The sequence below is a fragment of the Crocodylus siamensis genome, chromosome 10, assembly GCF_052110815.1.
Source record: "Crocodylus siamensis isolate JL-2025a chromosome 10, ASM5211081v1, whole genome shotgun sequence".
Lineage (NCBI taxonomy): Eukaryota > Metazoa > Chordata > Crocodylia > Crocodylidae > Crocodylus > Crocodylus siamensis.
In genome coordinates this window covers 58,813,044-58,830,261 of record NC_143404.1, presented here as the reverse complement: position 1 = coordinate 58,830,261, position 17,218 = coordinate 58,813,044, and the positions used below count along the sequence as shown (strand labels likewise).

General features: G+C 44.7%; 1 protein-coding gene across 2 annotated transcripts in view; it reads left to right on the top strand.

The window, feature by feature from the left end:
* Positions 1–2,552: 2,552 nt before the first annotated feature.
* Positions 2,553–17,218, top strand: part of SULF2 (sulfatase 2) — a 243,991-nt gene continuing 229,325 nt past the window's right edge. For both annotated transcript variants that reach the window (XM_090064399.1, XM_090064400.1), the window contains exon 1: positions 2,553–2,711. The gene's annotated coding sequence lies outside the window, so the exon portion shown is untranslated. The remainder of the gene's footprint in view (positions 2,712–17,218) is intronic.

Sequence of the window (17,218 nt, the reverse complement as noted above, 5' to 3'; positions counted from 1 at the left end):
TGAGTGAATCAGGAGATATCTAAATGCCATTATGACCATTATCAATCACGATGGCGACGTTATCTGTCCAAATAAATGAATAAAAGATTAGTGATAATTATTTGGACTCATAAGGCCCTTTTAATTTGACTATCCCCTATTTCACAGCCCTGGAAGTTGATATATAGGCAGGTTAAAGTGACTTGCCCTAGGTTACATACGATCTAGGAGCAAAGATAAAAATAGCAGATATCGTCAGTGCTGTGGCTACTCAACAACTGGCATTTTGATGCTGTAGATATACCACGCCTGGTCGCATTCATATAAGATGTGATACTGATGAATTATGCAGGAAGAAAGTTCATATTTCTTCATGGCACATGTTTTCAATCTATAAAACTACAGAGCTGTAGAAACCTGAATGAACAGTCCCAGGAAAAGAATGCACACAAAAACCAAGAAAAGTAACAAACTGTGTAACAAGTGTCTTACTTGCTCAGCCTTTAGGGAATCCTTAGGACAGAAAGGAAAAGTTGTTGTGGTATCAGGATCTTGTAGGTGAGGCACTAAATTGGGACTCAACTTACCAGTATCTGGGTTGAATTTTCAGCTCTGCCACAGATTTTCTGCACGACTCTTGTCAGCTCATTTCATTTTTCAGTGCCTTTGCTTTCAGTTTTCTGTTTGTATGTTGTACCGGATTTTCCCAGCCTTGGTTTGTTTTATCTATGTAGAATGCAAACTTTTCAGGGTAAGGAACATCTCTTATTATGGGTGTACAGTACCTAGTACGATGGCTGGAGTCTCTAAATGTTAATCACAATCACAATTGTAAGAGGATAACCCACAGAACAGTGAGACAAAATCCCTGGCAGAAGTAGTAGAAGCAATGTCTCAAAAGAATACATGTGACGAGATGTTTGGCAATAACACACAGCTAGGAGGAGACTTGAAAAATATATGGAAAAGTCCACCGATAGTTTGTGATTCTGCCACTTATAACTCTAGTCAAGCCATTTCTTAATTGTCCTGTAATGACAAATTCTCCCCTTAGATACCTAAAATCAATAGGAGTTCCACATGCATAGGAGAGAGCAGGATTTTGCCCTTCTGGAGTCTCACCAGATGAGCCCAATCCATTTGAAGTATTTCCAAATGTATTTTAGTAAATATCCTATAAATCTTTCCTTTTGTAGCATGTTACAGCCTTCTCAGTAGGTAAGAGGTATACGCCATTTTGAGAAAGTGCCTAGCAGCAGTAATGCATTCTGCCTGTTACAACATACATTTCTGCAGCAGAGTCAGGATGGAGGAGAATATTTGGCTGAGTTTCCAGAAATGGTCCTTTTTCAGTTAAACAGAACTGTACTTGCCACTGTTTAGCCCCAGTATAATCCAGGTGTGGCACAAGGCAGTTCTCAGATTCAAGATCAGGTGTAATGTCTGTCTGGCTCACACTCATACAGGAACTGCAAAATAAGGGACATTCTTTGCCAAATTCAACTCTCGTTCCCTTTGTTGTTAAACCTACAGCCAACATCAATGGAGTTGCACAGGATCTGCACTGCCTTGAGATCAAAATTTGACCCTATCTTCTAGATACTGAAAACAAGACTGAATTTCATTTAGTAGTAATGTAAACCGTTATAATAAATATTTGGCTTTTTTTTCTTTTTGTCTTTTCCTGAATACATAGCACAAGAAAATGCAAGACTGTTTTGTTGTCTTTAAGCAAATGTAAATTTGAAAACAATTTGCATAATACCCTTGCCATTTCTTTAAAAGCATCTTAATCTGGTACTGTCAAGATGGTGAAATTCGCTGCTGGGCCACTTCCAACCTGTGCTCCTAGCTATACACCAGGGTGGGCAAAATGTGGCCCGTGGGCTGGATGTGGCCCGCCAGGCCATTCTATCCGCCCCGTGGGGCCGCTAAAAAATTTAGAAAATTAATATTAATCTGCCCTGGGTTGCCTGTCATGCGGCCCCCGCTGGCTTGCCGAAACTCAGTAAGCGGCCCTCTGCCCGAAATAATTGCCCGCCCCTGCTCTAGACTATGAATGTGCGAACCTGCCAGTGCAGCAGATTGAAGTAAAAAAAACAAACCCAGAAGGACGGATGTCACCCAGAGATGGGCTGGCTTTTGTTCACAAGGTTAAACCATTTGGCAACCCTGCGACTTCGGAGTAGCTTTTCCCTATGAAACGTCCAACGTCAAAGAGGTCTGGATAGACGTTTGCCTCCCCCCTTTTTTGGGGGGTGCTGATTCAAACACAGCGGGGGTGGCGTTTGGGGCACCTGATGTCGGCAGGGGCCGGCGGCCCCTGGTGCCCCGCGGTGGGATAAAGCAGGGACACGCGATTCTTTCGGGTCACCTTCCCCGGCTCCTGGTGCGCCCAGCACAAGCGGGGCTCTGCCCTGGCTCCCGGGCTGCCCCCCTGAGGGGCGGCGGTTGGGCGGTTGGGGCGGGGCGGGGCGGGGGCGGCGGTGCGCGGCCCTCCCCCGACGGCAGTCCCGGCGCGGCGCGGGGGGCGGGGAGGCGCTGCCGGGGCCGAGCCTGCCGGAGGAGGCGCCTTGCAACAGATGGTTAAAGCCGGCTCCTCGCCCAGCTCCGCACTGGCCGGCGGCAGCGGCTGCACGAGGGAGGCAGGCAGGCAGGCAGGCGGGCGGGCGGAAGCCCCCGCGCGGACCCTCCCCGCGCTCGGCGCGGGCCGCCGAGCGCTCGCCGCGGTGGTAAGTGCGGGGCGCGGGGGGCTCGTGCCGCTGCCCGGCGCCGGGCGGCCTCCCTCGACCGCCGGGGCTTGGCCAAGGGCGCGGGGCGAGCCCGCACCTGAGGCGGCGATGCTGGGAGCGGGGCCGCGTTGTGCCCGGGGGCACCTGTTTGAAGGGGCCCCCGCCTGTGCGTCCTGCTCTGCCAGCTTGCTGGGAAGCTCAGGTGCAGGAACCTGGTGAAAGCCAGAGGCTGCTCCAGGCAGGGATTGCGGTGCATGCACGCCCTGCACCCAACAGTTCAAGACAGCCGGCAGGTCAAAGGATTCCTCTAAAAAAGTCCAGGAGTTACCTGTGGTGCTTTGTAGCCCCAGCCCTCCAGTCTGCTTCCAAGTCGACGGATGTGGCCAACTGTAGTTCTCGTTAGCGTGGCTCCAGTTTGATTCGTAGATGCCAGGGTCAGAAGGGACCTCAACAGATCATCCAGTCCGACCCCCTGCCTTGGCGGGGAAGAGCCCTGGGGTCAGATGATCCCTCTGGCTTTCTCAGGGAAACAGCTGATCCGTGCTGGTTGTGTGGAAGAGTGGGCCATCTTTTCTTTTCTTTTAACGGCATCCTCGTCTGTCAGGCCGCCACTCGGTTATTCGTGCCCACAAGGTGCCCTAAGATTCCTTAACTCTTCTACACCAGTTGATCGTTAAAGGATGCTTTTCCAAGAAAAAGAGGAAAAGCCATAAAATAGTGCCTTGGAGGGCTGCACAGGTTTTGAACAAAGACGAGGTCTCCCTTTCAGATTTGTGATTCTAAAGCATGCGATTTGATTTACCCTGGCAGCATTGCTTAATTTGCATAAATGCAAATCTTACCTGGCCATTCTGTGTATGTTCTGTCACAGTGACATTTCGCTGGTTGAAAGTCTGCTCCTGTAAAGAATGTAATTATCTTCTCAGTTTCAAATGTGATTGTTTGATCTTCAATCACCCTCCCCCTAAAACAGAGGAGGGCAATTATTTTGGGCAGAGGGTCGCTTACTGGGTTTTGGCAAGCCATCGAGGGCTGCATGACAGGCAGCCCAGGGCAGATTAATATTAATTTTCTAAATGTTTAGGGGCCCTGCAGGCCACATAGAATGGCCTGGTGAGTCGCATCCAGTCCCTGGGCCACATTTTGCCTACCCCTGCCCTAAAAGGTGTGCCAAGTGTGTGAAAGGGGGTTGGCAATAACGTATTACCTGTACTAAGAACTTATAAAATGTTAGTTATCCAGTTTGGGGGGGAGGTGTTAATCACTGTTTCCCCGACTGTAGATATACTTCTGCAACATCCTTTTTTCTGTCAAGAATGAGATAAAAGCTCATTAAATATCTATTATGCATTTATCAAATTCAGTGCCCTTTCTTGCTCAGCTTTTAGCTATGCTGAATAATCCTAGATTTATCTCTTTGTAGACAAAACACTGTGCCTCTAACTGTTTGCCTTTGTGCTCTTAAAAAGACAAGAGCAGGTCAGTAAGCATCCGCCCATGTGCAACATAACATCAAGTTCAAGTCTTGTCTGTTAGTAGCAGATTCTCCATCCTTTTTGGGAACATCTGGATGGGTTAGGAGCCAACGTTTCTGTCTCTAGAAGTAACCAGTACTGTTACTTGAATCAGAATGCTAAGCTGGACCAGAGAGATGTTCTGGCCTATTCTGTCTGCCTTTGCACCTTATCTCTGTGACTTGGGATGTATATATTGCTACATTTGAGAGGCAATAAAGTATGACCTGGCTTTTCAACATATGTTACAACCTGAAAAATCTAACTATTAGAGCAGTGCTGGTTAAGTGATGATAAGCTTCTGAGCAGCAGAGCTGAAGAGCTGCAATGGGCATACACACAGCAACTACATGACTTTTTGGGGAGTCATTGTGTGTGTGTGTGTGTGTGTGTGTGTGTGTGTGTGTGTGTGGAACCAGGATGAAATCCCTTAATGTGGTATTCCCTAGTGTGGTTGGAGGAGTGTAGAAGTGTCCTTGGCCTCCAGCATCTTGGGCAGGAAACCATGGTGTGTTTAATTCAGAATTTTTCTTACTAAAGAAAGGAAGGAGAGACTGGAGGAGGGAGGGGAGGAGGGGAACCCAGAAATACCTAATTTGTAATTGTGATTGATCTACATATTTGATTAACAGTAAAAAATGATATTTTTTCCTCTCTCAAATGAGAAAATGGTGATATATTGCATGAGAAAGTATTCGGAGAGGTTGAAACTAAGGATGATAGTTGTAAAGATACTTGGGCTAATTATACTTTTACTAATTTTTTTTTTTTCAGCCAGAAATAATTTTTCTAATTCATTACAAGTAGATAGGATTCTTGCAATTCTAGGGAAAAAAGTTTGAAGTGTCTTTCTATTTGTGTTCTCCTTCTGTCAAAAGTATTTATTAATTTGCTTGATTCCTAGCCAGCCATAGCTTCTTGAGCTGATCAGTTCAAATATTATGTCCAGTTGGTAAAACGTGGCTTTAAATGGTTGTAAACATTCATGACCATTGCCTAGCTATTTACTTTGTGCTTTATTTGGCCTGCATGACCTCAGTGGTGCAAGAAAGGTCTAGGTTTCCCAATTTCCTCTACCCCAGCTCCTCAGGAAGTGGTTGTTTGCATGCAAAAAGAAATTCCTGAGCTAGCATGTGTAAGAATCGAATAGTTACCATCATCATTTCATCAGATTTCTGGTGGAGACAACAATGGAAAGTACAGATGGGTACACTCATTTTTAATAGAGCAGGAAGTGCCTTACTGAATAGAAATGAAAGGGGGGGGGGAAAGAAGAAGAATAAAAGTTTGCAAGCTAGATCCCTGTTTGTTCTTAATTTTATATTTTTCTTCTTAACAGTTCATCTGTCCAAAAACTTTGAACTAGTCTCTCTCTCGCGCTCAATTCCTTTTTTTCCTACGAACTGCTTAGAAAGAAGCACTGTTGATGAGGTTATTGTGTTTTTCCCAGCTCTACCCTGCACCTTGTCCTATTGTATTTTTTGCTACAGTTTCTTAGGTTTAAGGTGGAGTTTCTGGGAAGTTGGGTAGAGAATGTACAACTTGATGTAGTTGGGTTGGAGCATTGTTTTAGGCATGACAGTCCAGGGACTATATGAAAAGCAAAGTTTGTTAGGCAAGATCTCTTATTGGACCAACTAATTATAGCTGAGAGAGCGCCGGTGTCTATTGCAGAATGTGATAGATCTCATCTGAGGCACTGAATGTCCTCATGAAAACCATGTAGGTGAAACAAGTGCTACACTTAAGAAAACTCCAACAGCAAACACTAAATTGCCTGTGGGAGAACTCCTTCACCGGACAGTGACTTTGTCTCTGACCTCACAGTCATTCACTCAGTGGAAACCTACACAAGATCTTCAGATGAGGGGCCTAAGAAAAAACCTCATATAAATTTTTACTGGACACTAAAAACCTTGGACTAAACAATGGTTTTATGTCTTGTTATGATATACTTACTCACTCTGCCAAACCCTTGTACTCCATAGGTAATGATTCTCTTTTCCTTTAAAAGATTATATTCTTTAATGTAATTATGTGCATCTATTTCACCTGTCTTCTACTTGGTTTGTTGCAACTCCTGGTCACTTTGCTTCAGAGGTATACTGCCCTTTTTCCCTTTCAAGTGACTATTTGTTTAACTTCATTATGTAAGTGAAATGATCTAAGCCAGCGATAGACAACCATTTGGCCCCATGGGCCAGATGAGTGGCAAAGGGCTGGTCCATGGGCTGGACTGGGCCCTGGGTGCCTGGCAGTGCCCCCAGCATACCAGGATTGGCCACCTGATGTAGCATGTCGGTCCTGGGGCTCTCCATAGGTGGGGAAATTTGGCAGCAGCGGAGCAGTGCCCCACTGCTCCACCCCAAATTTCTAGACTGTAGCAGGGGGCCTGGTGGGCCAGATAACATGGTGTTGCAAACTGTACTTGGCCTGTGGGCTAGGGGTTGAACAGCCCTAGTCTAAGCTAAATACCTGGTAAAACAGTGACCGTTATCTGCTTCTTTTTTAGACTTAAGGAAGGGCATTTTGTACTTAGTGTTCCTTTAACATCTCCTTCCAACTAATAACTAGTCCAATAAAAGACATTGCCAAACAAACCTTTCTTGTCTTAATCTGATAATGAACATTTCAGCACAAGTTCTGTATTTCGAAAAGCTTCAAAGAGCTTTGACTTTTTCTTGTTTCATTGCAGGGCCAAACCAAACTGAAACCTCAAGCTGTCATGCAGTTGTCCTCTAGGTAACTATATAACTGCTATAAATTCAGCCTACAATATATAATGCTTTCTGGTCAAAAGAGAAGACTTAAAGCATCAACCATAACTTTCAACCACCAGCTAGTTTCTTTTAAGGGTGTGCAAAATGGGCCGTATTGGATTGGGATTCAGCCCAAATTGGGAACAGTGATTCGATTAGTTGATTTGGATCACTGTGCCGATTCTGTTCAGCCGAATCTGAAGATTCGATGCTAATTCAGAGAATCAGCAATTCAGCTATAGACACGGCTTTTAAATATTTTTTCTACATACCTTGAGGTAGCAGGAACGGCTCATGAATGCTGCAACGGTGGGGCGGATGGAGCGTCCTACAAGAGTGCAGTGGGGGTCCCCACATGCTTGGTGGCGGGTCTGGAAGTGGACCAGAAGTACTTCCGGTCCACTTCTGGGTCTGCCACTGAGTGTAGGGTAGCTTCAGCACAAGGATGCTTCAATGTGGGGCTAGCCAGCAGGCGGCCCTTGCCCTGAAGCACCCTTGTGTCCCTGTCAGCCAGGGCAGCATCTACACGTGCGCTGCTGTGGAGTAAATTAGTTTACTCCAGGCTTACAGGGTCTACACGCAATGCTTACTGCTCGGCTGATTAGTCAACTGCACAGTAAATGTCTCATGCAGATGCGGCCATTGATAAGTTTTTGAGGAATTGTGTCCAACTTTGCTCACCCTGACAGGCAAGGGTGTGATTGCCTCATCTCTCTGGGTTTCTGCCAGTGTCTACATGTGTGTATCCTGCCATGATTAGTTGGAGATGTATATGCATGCACTAGTTAAATGATTGTACAGGCATCTAGGTGGCACTAAAGTTTTCTGTGGCTACTTCTCAATGGTTTAAGGACTCATAGCCCAGAGCAAGCTTTACTAAAAGAAAAATCTGATACTGACAAGCTGCTTTTCCTTTGCTAAGTCCCTGTGAACAGGATTTTCTGTATTGTTGAAATATTTATAAGCTTGCACTTACTAAGTCTGGAACACTGACTCACTTCTCTACGGGCTGGTTATGATATGAATTTTATTTTGGAGCTCAGCAGGAGACTGAGGAAAAATAAATAACAGTACTACAGAACTTGTTTCTAGGGAGCCTAGGTAGAAGAAAGCCTATTTAAAGCAGAATGAAAGTCATAAAGCAATTATTAGTTTTTATAGCCCCCTAAAGTGTGCTTGATGCCTTTGTAATACATATACAGTCCTTATCTCAAATGAGTTTACAGTCTAAGTTTTTAGACACTAACAACAAAGCGTGGGGGGACTTAAGGGGATAGGAGCTATTGGCATATTGACCGTTCTAAACTGAAAGTCAGGTTAATTGTGAAGATATTCTGCAAAAGATGGGGGGGGGGGGAAAAGTCATTTTAATACAGTCATGACAAGGCTATATTTTGGGGGGTGAGGGGGGTCAGAAGTGCATGGGTGGAATGAAAAGGCCAGGTACTGTTGCCAGTTCCTAGAAGGCAGGAACATGTGCAGAAAGGCCTTGAGCAGTGCAAAGGGAGATGCTAATGTCTGTCACACTACTCTTCCTCCCCCATCCAAACCCTTCTCCCCACAGTCAACTGTATTGCTTCTCTTCAAGAACTTTTTCTAATTAAGGCTTTGGGAGATAGTGAAGGTGTCTGCAAAGGATTTGAAAGTGGAAATGACAGTCTGTACTCTTACAGCGCCTTCCAACCCACAGCTCAAGCTCTTTCCCTACCTCCTTTGTGTCAGTTATTCCACTCCCAACTCCTCCTTACCTCAAAGTGCAAGCCTGTCTCTAACTTGAAGAGGTTGTGGTAAAAGCTCATGTGTAACGTTGCTGGTCACTTAGAAGTCTGACACTGAATGATCCCTCTCTCAGACTAAACTGTGTAAGTGTTTTGTAGCCTGTTTAAGAACACAAGTGAAACCACGGTTTTTGGCTGAGGTAAGGCTGAAAAGCCAGCCTTGCAATTTTATGGGCCCCCTGCTAAGACACCTGACTTGCAGTTGGATTTCACAAGATGGTAAGATACCACCTGACTACCAATCCTAGAGTTAACCCTTGATAAAACCGAACAAACTTATGGAAAAGTGTGTAGTACTTGGAAATTGTGGTCATAATAAAATATAAAACTTTACAATGGGAGAGGTCCAATGGAAGGAGAGATGTAAGGAACATTGAGGTACACACAAAGATGTGGGAGGAAAAACTGCAGGACTACAGTAGACATAAAGCCCTTCTAAAGAGGTATGGGTTTGGTTTTAATGGGACAAAGAGGAGGACAACACCACAACTAGGTCCTAGGAGCTCTTTGTAAAAGGAAGAGCCTATCAGTCTGAAAGCAAATGGGGATACTTACAATATTGGAGACAGGTGTGCAAGTTACTCTACTGCCAAAAAGAAGGATAGTAACATGGGAAGAGGAGCCACAGTTGGTAGGTACAAGTGACACTTAGGATTTAAACTCTAGCACTGTAATCCCCCATTACTAGGAGAGTGTGTTAATACTTCTACACAGAAATAACTAACTTGAGAAATACAATCCTGGTGAGTTACAGTACCACAATTTAAAAGCAAAATTAGAAAAATACCCATTATTGAATACAAAATTATGAGCTTACCATGGTTTTAAATTATGGTTTTGGAAGGATGGGACCAAAGTAATTGAGAGCTTCTGTATCTACTAGAGGGCACTCAATACAGTTGAAGGACTGTAGCTATCCCACAATTCTTGTCCTTCTGACAGAGGCTAAAGGAGTTGGATAGACTTCTTGAGCTGGGAACCAGGATGAGCCGAAAAATCAACTGAGAAAGTGAATGTTGGTCACCATAACTAAAAGACAGAACTCTTCTTCTCTGTATAGACCCAAAAGAATTAAAGCAACTTGGAGCAGTTGGCATTATCCATCTCTTCTAAATGGTTACTCAGTTTCTTCTGTGCTTGTGTTGAAGTTTTGCTGTGTACTGTGCTCATGTGCCCATGCTGATACTTATGCCTATACCTAGTTAGTTTAAAGCTAGTTGGAGTATGTCTACATCAGGGGTGGGTAAAATGTGACCCACAGGCTGGATGCGGCCCACCAGGCCATTCTGTCCAGCCTGTGGGGCCCCTAAAAAGTTTAGAAAATTAATATTTATCTGCCACTGGCTGCCAGTCATACGGCCCTCAATGGCTTGCCAAAACTGAGTAAGCAGCCCTCTGCCCGTAATATTTGCCCGCCCCTGATCTATATCTATGCAGTCTGTCCACAGATGCCTGCAAGGAGAATATTTGCACACCCCCCTTGCAAAAAGCATGATCAGAATTGGAGCCCAGTGGCTTATTGTCATGGATGCTAAAAGAAACTGAATGCACTCAAATGGAGAAGAAGGATGTAGTCTTGATCCATGGGTGCAAAACTTTTTGCCTCAGTTTGCCATCTTTAGCTGAAACTGACCATGAACTCCCTTTGGCAATGGTAATAAATGCCTTGGTAAATTCCCCTGCCCCTCTCAGGAACGTACTTTCGTCGACTTATTTTTGATCTGCAGAGCTACAATTACAAACCACTGTTTGAGAAGAACTGATGTATCCATGTGGGCACTGGAACAAATCTGACTGGGAGACTTGTAGGACTTCTTGGAGGGTCATAGTATCAGGGTCTGATCATGCAAGTGCATTGATGTGTAAGATCTCTCTCTTTCTCAATGCACTTGAGGTGTTAATGTAGGTTCCTCTCAGCTTATTTCAGCCTTACAATAGGGTGTGAATTTTTAATCAGGGTCCTGGAATATCTTTAAAGAAAGAAGAGTAATAAAATATGAATGAAGATGTTTGGATCTCTTGCTGCTTATAGATTTATTTACAAGTGCCAGTAATCTGCATTCAAGGTTAGTGAACTGGGTTTCCAGCCAAAGTTTGCCTTGATTTATATTTCCTTTCAGCTTGCAGAATAGGACAGAATTTGGCTCGCACCTTCTCAAATGTCTCTGCTGTAGTCTGGACATTGTGATTAAATACCGTCTCTCATTGCCTAGATGATTGTTTGAATACTAGGAACCTAGAGATCTGCTGGGGGATGAATTTCCCCAAAACAATGACTAAATGTTGAATCCCTTCAAAAATGCTGCCCCTGCCTCTTAGAACGTTCTGATGAATGTTGTCTCACCTGCCACACAGCTCAAGCAGTGGGTAGATATATTCTAACTCATGGGATCTGAATCTTATTAGACTCGAGACAACTTTTGGAAACAGTGAGCTCTTACCTTTTACTCTTTGATTATGGAAAAAAAATTAGAGCAGTTGTTCTGTGGCAAAGAATTTAGACTGCAACAGGTCACAATGCATTTCCATTTGAAACCTCTGGGTTTATCTTGTGTCAGCGCTCGCACATAATTTCATAGTAGCTAGGGTCAGGAGGGACCTGACCAGATCATCTAGGCTGACCCCCTGCCACAGGCAGGAATGAATGCTGGGTTCACAAGACCCCAGACAGGTGATCATCCAACCTCCTCTTGAATTTGCCCAAGGTAGGGGCGAGGACCACTTCCCTGGGAAGCTGGTTCCAGATTTTGGCCACCCTAACTGTAAAATATTGCCTCCTGATCTCTAACCTAAACCTGTCCTCCATCAGCTTATTGCCATTGTTCCTTGTCACCCCAAGTGGTGCTGGGGAGAAAAGGGCTCTACCTATTTGCTGTTGATCTCCCCTGATGAGTTTGTAGGCAGCCACCAGGTCCCCCTTCAGCCTCCTCTTGCTGAGGCTGAACAGGTTCAGGTCCCTCAGTCTCTCCTCATAGGGCCTGTCCTGCTGCCCTCTCACCAAGTGGGTGGCCCTCTGCTGAACCCTCTGGCTGGCTACATCCTTTTTAAAGTGCGGCACCCAGTACTGGACGCAGTACTCCAACTGCAGCCTGACCAGTCACGTAGAGGGGGAGGATGACCTCTCTGGACCGGCTTCAGATGCATCTTTGGATGCATGACAAGGTATGGCTGGCCTTGCTGGCTGCAGTCTGGCATTGGCAGCTCATGTTCATCTTGGAGTCAATAATGACTCCAAGATCCCTTTCCGCCTCTGTGCTTTCAAGCAGGGAATGCCCCAGCCTGTCTGTGTGCTGTGGATTCCTTCTCCCCAGGTGCAGCACCCTGCATTTATCTACATTGAACCCCATCCTATTCTCATCTGCCCACTTTTTGTAGTCTGTCTACATCTAACAGTGCAAAATATTAAGTGGCACCGTGTGGCACCTTTAAAGATCTTGTGGAGCTCTGGTTGAGAATCACTGCTGTAACTGATCTCTAGTTTCCTTTAGGAGATGAAGCAAAATGGCAGTAGAGCTATATTTAAATTCCACAGGCAAGGAAGCACAGGTATTATTAGCAAGGTTCCTGGTTTTCTCTGTTTAAAAATCACAAATTCTCTCATTAAACCCTAAAAATCCATGTTTTTTTCTGTGATTTAAAATGAAACGCCACTAATGCATTTATGTATGAATCAGCTTAACACAATGTTTTATTGATATATTTACAATTTTAAAGCAATATGGAAGCCTACAAGGGCCTCAATCACTATAATAAAATAAATTCTAAATATCTGTACGTTTTGGCATTTGATGTATGGTTTGTTTGGTTTTTTTATCATGGAAAATTAGAGCTCCCCCTGCCTGCTTCACTCACCAGGATAGGGTCCAGCTATTGCTGTCCTGCCTCGTTCCCCCCACTGCTTTCTGGTGCTGAGCAGCCTTGATATGCTGGTGCCCTGCTTCTGCCCATGCCAGTGCCCCTCACTCTGGACCCACAGCCCCATGGCCCTGCTGGGGCCCCTCACTCATGACCTGCTGCAGCTTAGACCCTCAGTATGTGAGGAAAGGAGCGGATGTGTGGGGAAGGCAGGGGAGCACAGGCAACATGGCGGGGGGGGGGCTGCCCAGCACTATGGGGCATGGAATGGCAGCCAGGCCATACCAGCTCCAGGCAGGAGGTGTCTTTGAGGACCACAGGGTGGGATCCAACATTAGAGGGAGTGCCATACTGCCAAGGTGAGGTGCAGAAGCAGTGGTGGCAGTGCAGAGTTGTGCTCCCTGCTGCTACCAGGCAGGCAGGGGGCACCTCACTTTGGTGGCAATGGCCACAGGGGGTGGCTCCTCTGGAGCTGGACCAGCTCCAGCTGCAGTCACATGCCTCAGGGGTGGGGGTGGGGCCCATGTGCGCCCCCCCACACTGCATCACCTGTATGCCCCTCCACCCCCCCCAATTTATGACCTGTGCTCCTTTTTCCACTTCCACCCCATGTGTGGCCTGTGCCCCTTTCCCCACCCCCACAGACTTGCCTGCAGGGAGCTGCTCTCTACTGCTGCCTGGCTGCTGTGTGTGTGCACACATGAATGCACATGGCACCCCCCCACCCCCAGCCCCCACCTGATTGCCATCCTCCTACTCCCTGCAGCCCCTAGCAGGCTGAAACATGGCCCACCTGCAAAGAGAAACCTGCCATTTCCTGTGTCTTTCTCCTTTAAAGGGGAGAATCCATGTTTTCTCATGGCAAACAGAAAACCCAGATCCCTGATTATCAGAGACACCTTCTCTGGGACTCCATAGTTATAATTGCTACTTCTACTTCACAATTTAAGATTTTGACCTCCATCATGAACACATAACTCCAATGACTGTAAACAGCTGTAACTGAGGTCCTAGACAAAAACTATGCTGTTGGGGTGGGGAGGGGTGTAGAGAGTTGGGGACAGACAGAGGCAGGAATGGGGAGGGAATAATTAAAGGTGAACTGGAGCAGACCACACAAATAACTAAACTTCCACCCGGTGGAGAACTCTGAAGGAATAAAGGTTAAAATGTCACTAGTGTAGTTTTGCTGGTTTATTTGAGATTGATTTGTCCCTTTTCATCCTGCACCAGCTGTTTGTCCCTCTGCTACCTAGAGTCAGGGTGCAGCAAGCACTGTCTTCTGTGGGCAACTTGTAGCTATCCCATGGCAAATCTGGGTTGGTCCATGCAAATCTTGTATCTGTATACACAACCCATATAAATTAGATCTGCATCTATATTTAGGGTACAATTTTTTTTTTTTAAAGCAAACTTCCTATTTCTTTCAGTGGTACTTAAAGGGGTATTTTTGTATATTGTATGTTATTCTTTCCTTCTTCCATCTCCTTGCCCTGCTTAGTTGTAGAGGTCAGACAGCTTCCTTCCCCATTAATTTCTGGAGTTGTTGCACAATGGCTTCTTTAGTATTTCATAACAAAATATCTGACTTCACTTTTATGAATCAAGGTGACTAGTTTGACTGCTTTAAGTTACAATTGATATAAACAAGTTAAATCTTTAAATATAGGAAAAACATTTTTGAAACGAGTTGTTTTTGTTTTACTTTTTGTCTGAAATGCCATAGGAATACAAAGACTTATCAAGTGGGTGAGGAGCAGTCACATTTTGAATCAAGCCTCTGAAGATACAGATGGCTTCTGTCTTGCATAGTGCCAGAGGAACTGCTCTTTTTGTTACTAGGATTTGAAATCCATTTTATAATCGCAGACCTCCAAATCTGACTCTACCATGGATGTGCTACATGCATTGAGGGTTAGGTGTTGGGAATCTGAATTGTTAATTTGAAAAAAGTACGAGTAAGAGGACTAATACAAAACCAGATTTTCCTGATGGGATGTGCGTATCTTTTAGCCTAGACCTCAGTGGTGGATGTCTGGAACAAGTTTGTTTCAGGAGCACTTTTTTAGAATTACTCTTTATGAGATAAATGACTCTACTGTGGTTTGAGTTACAAAATCACAGTGATCAGGGTTTATTTGAGACAGCAAAATATAATCTGGTACTGCATAAAACTCCACTGTTTTTGCTTTTGGGTTTTAGTTATGGCAATTAATTGCAAATGGGATTCTTTTAATCAAGGTCAGTGAGTACCTGAGTGCTGACAAGTGTTTCTGCTTAGCAAGATGGGCTCATGAAGACTTCTGTCCAAGCATGGACAGATCAGGTTCTAAAATTTCTGTTTGGACCTAAAGTGTTTGGCGGGGGGAGAAGACAAGTTCAAAACTAACTTTCACCCTCTACAACTTCATGGAACTTGTGCAGTTCTCTTTACAGAGCTGGATTCTATCAGAGATGAAGTACAAATAGAGACTATTTCAGTTGGGCAAGGTCAACAGAACTCTTGTTTTACTGATGCTGATTTGACTGACTGTACAACTGGATTACAGATACCTAGTGATCAGCTGCTTGTATCCACTTCTGAACAGGTGGCTGGTTCTGTTGCTGGAAGAAGTATGGGTTCTCTTCCTTCATAGCATTACGGTAGCATTAAAATAAAAATCGTACCTCTGAGTTGGGTTTGCGTGCTCTTAGCATTCTGAAAAGATTGTTTTTGGCCAGAACTTGAAAATTTTCCTTAACTGTTTATTCAGTAAATAATGAATCCTATCAGTCATAGCACTAGCAGCATTAAAATGAAGGATTTTTCATAGAAAGGGTCCTACTACATAACTTTGTTTTAGGGGAAAAATAGAATGGGACTCAAGGGATTTGTGGGGAAAAAAATGTATTAGTACCTAGGATAGTTTATGCTGTTGGCACATTTGTTTCAAATTAAACTGTGTATAACAAGGCAAATTGTAACTTAAAACATCTCAAATTTGTGACTGAAGATGATGAAAAGAGCTAGCTGGTTCTGAGGTGACTGCAAAGTATCTAGCCTCTGTTTCATTTAGAGGTGCTGGAAGCCAGAAATGTACTGGAAAAGTATAACAGCTAAAATTTTCTCAATGTAAAAGATATGCTGTAGCTCTTCTTGTGCAACTTACTCCAATGTCCCTTTAAATGTTAGTACGCTGATAAAACTGGAGGCCACTACAAAAGGTCTTGTAGTTGTTTTGTTAATGGCGTAGATGGAATTCTAATTAGAATCGGTATGGGCATGCATAGACTGAACAAGGGGCATGTGTGCACGACACTTTAAAGCAGCTTAAATGCTCTTGCACTGCTTTAATGGTGTTAGTGTTTGCACACATCGGTGACATTGCGCATTAATTCCAGCCACTGTAGCACATTCAGTGGTGTAATGCATCTTAAGTGACTCTGGGATACAGCAAAATAAAATGCCTCCAAAGGGTTTGTCCTACATCTGCGGAGCGAAGCACTGGGCCCCGTGCAGCACAGGGGCTGCACCTGCAGCCTAGCAGCAGCCCAGGAAGGCAGGCTCCACCGGGGGGTGGGGGGTGGAAAAAAGTGGTGAGACTGATTTTTCCCCTCCCTCCCTCCCTCCCTCACCTGAGCCTGTCTGCCTTCATGAGCTGTGCAGGGACCCAGTCCTTCTCTCCACGGCTGTGGTGCCCCCTGGGACCACGCAATCCAGGTGCTTGCAGGTGCCACTTGGGGGGTGGGGCACTGCTGCCATGGAGGGAAGCACCAGCCCCCCTTCCCTCTGCAGCCCAGCGACCACTCTACCCTGCCAGCAGCTCACCCGCCCCTCCCCTCTGCTGGAGCGGCAGGTAAGACATGGATGTACGTGACACAGGGGTTTACTTGGCCCTAAATTGAAGCAGTGTTTTTAAAAACCCACCGCTTCAATTTAAGGCCCCCATTTCATCTACACATGCCCTAAAAAACTAGGCAATGGTCTGTCTCTAGTCGCACTAATCCAGTGGTCTAGGTATAGAATAAACATCTTTTAAATCCTTTATTATATTTCTTTGCACATGATATTTTTTTTGGGTTACTTTGCCTTCAGAAATCTCTGCTGTGAAATAGATTTTCAACCATAGGAGCTCAGGTATAATACAAGATGCTGGAGGTTGTATAGATGTTCAGTGTGACCATTAATGGTCTTAAATTAGCAGCATCAGCTATATTAACTGATTTCCTCATTGAGACTGACATTTGTTTGGTAAAAGGATCATTAAACATATGCAAACATTCTATGTGTAGTATAAGATCTTTGGGCCTTGACAAATGAGAAATGAGAAAATTACAGGTTGTGGGAGAAATGTAAATATTCTTGGGGAACCTATCCCCTGGCAAGAGAGGAATGTTCCCCTTGTAGCAATGAAGCGTTCATTATATTCTTTTCACATCAGTAAAGAATGCCTTAGCTGTGTTTTACATGCTTACACATAGCTTGATTTCTCTTACTTTCTTTTGAACACTGCTGTTGTATTGGGATTTGTCCTGGTTTTGTTAAGCAAATACTCCAGTGTGCCCCAGAAGGAAATATGGTAACTTCAATTAACTCCTTGTACAATCTTTTGAGCTACCCA